Consider the following 1,967-nt stretch of genomic DNA (forward strand, 5'->3'; position numbering starts at 1 on the left):
CTTTAAGGTCTATTTTAAGTGATCTTAAATCAAGTTCTTTTGGTTCATAATTACCTGGTGGTATCTCTTTTTTTCATCTCTTAATATTCACTGGGCACTTTCCAAGGCAGTATTGCACAAGAGCATGGCAAGCATCAGGATGCCAGAGTCCAAGTTCAGCTCCTAAGTTTGTGTAGGTAGCCTCAGCTGTCTCTTATCCTACACTGCACTCTACTCATTTTCTTATTAGTTTCCTCTTCCATGACCGTCTTATTCATTATTACATCCCTATCTTGTAGCACTGTACCTGACAGCTGGTAGGCTCTCAGTAAATATTTGTTCAGTGAATGAATGCCCTTAAAGAGCCTACAGCCTTGTTAGGAAAATGAAACTCCTTTAAGAATAATTTATAGAATATTATCGCTTCTCAGCCTTTTGGCTAAGATCAAGTGTACATCTGTTCTTATCAGTTTAATATCTGATATGTCCTCTATCTGAGGACAATATATTAAGTGGATTTTTGGAGCTAGGAGTTGGAATGGGAGCTTGCTCTGTCCATTCCACGCAGTATTGCAGTACCTCCAGGCATGATGCACCCCACCCCACAAAAAAAAAAAAGAAAAAAAAGAATAATTTACAGACTATTTATTACATGCTAAATCTTTCCCATACATATTACCTCTCTGATCTTATCTCCAACCTTACTCCCCTCTCTTACCCCATCCTATCTACACTGATCTTACTGTTATGTGAACACACCAGGCACATTTCTGCTTCAGGATCTTTACACCTGCTCTCCAGACTTTAGCAGAGCCCACTCCTTTACATTATTCAGGTCTGTGCTCTGTTGTCACTTCCTCAGAATCCTTCCCTAATGACCCTATTTAAAATACTACTCTACTTTATCTCAAAATCTAGTCATTCTCAATTGTCTTTTTAAAAAAGTTGTCAGTACTTATTATATTATTTGTTTGGCTACATGTTTATTGTTTGTAGAATGTAAGCTCTTTAAAGACAAATAATTTGTCTCCTATACACTACATCCTCATCTAGAACTGTGCCTGGTAAACAGTAGACACTCGATGTATTTTTGTTAGAGAGAATTTTTAGTTAATTCTCAAAGAAAAAAACTTAAACATGGGCATTCCTGCTGTGGTGCAGTGGGTTAAGAATCTGACTGCAGTGGCTTGGGTTGCTGCAGAGGTGGGGGTTCCATCTCCAGTCCAGTGCAGTGGGTTAAAGGATCCAGGATTGCTGCAGCTGCAGCATAGTCACAGCTGTGGTTTGGATTCAATCCCTAGCCCAGGAATTTCCACATGCTGTAGGTATATCCATAACAACAACAAAAACTTTAAACTAGTGTGATGGTACCTATTTTTACAAATGAATTAACTAAAGCTGCGAAGTTTCAGTAACTTGCCTAGGAATATAGCAATGGAGGCAGGAGTTTAACATTTGTCTCTCTGACATCAAAGCCCATTCATAATCCCTACCTCTGTGTTACTGTCCCTTAATGAAAGAGAATGCAAACACACGAGACAGCAGGAAATCAAGTGCCAGTGGGGGCTTGTAGTTTTCAGGGTGAGATCTGCTGGGATGGAGTCATTGGTACTCAGAGGGTTGGGCCCTATGGATGACTGAGAATTGGAAAGGTGGGGAAGGGAGGAAGGGCAAACCCAGGCCTGTTCACAGGGGCCTTTTTCTTGGCTAAAGAATCAGTTCTGATTTGCTCTCCGGAGGATGGAGAGCAGGCTATAGGGGATGAGGGCATGAGCCTGCAATACCGGATGTTTGGGTCAAACCCTCCAACAAAGAACCCTTTCCAAGGAGACTTTGTGGACTGTGGTTAGGACAGGAGTTAGGACCTTCATTCTAACTAACCGGTATAGCCTTAGGCAAGTTCAGGCCAAATTCAAAGCTCCCCTGAAAAGTCAATTAACTGTATGCTGGGGAGAGCAGATGGGTGGTCCAGGCTGAAGGGGGCTTCC

The 1,967-nt window shown here is 41.7% G+C and overlaps 1 non-coding gene across 1 annotated transcript; it reads left to right on the top strand.

The window, feature by feature from the left end:
• Positions 1-398: 398 nt before the first annotated feature.
• On the top strand, positions 399-580 carry LOC125121787 (U2 spliceosomal RNA). Its single transcript, XR_007133649.1, has one exon. It is a non-coding gene; the product is annotated as a U2 spliceosomal RNA (small nuclear RNA).
• The last annotated feature ends 1,387 nt before the right edge of the window (positions 581-1,967 follow it).

The sequence above is a fragment of the Phacochoerus africanus genome, chromosome 2 (genome assembly GCF_016906955.1).
Source record: "Phacochoerus africanus isolate WHEZ1 chromosome 2, ROS_Pafr_v1, whole genome shotgun sequence".
NCBI lineage: Eukaryota > Metazoa > Chordata > Mammalia > Artiodactyla > Suidae > Phacochoerus > Phacochoerus africanus.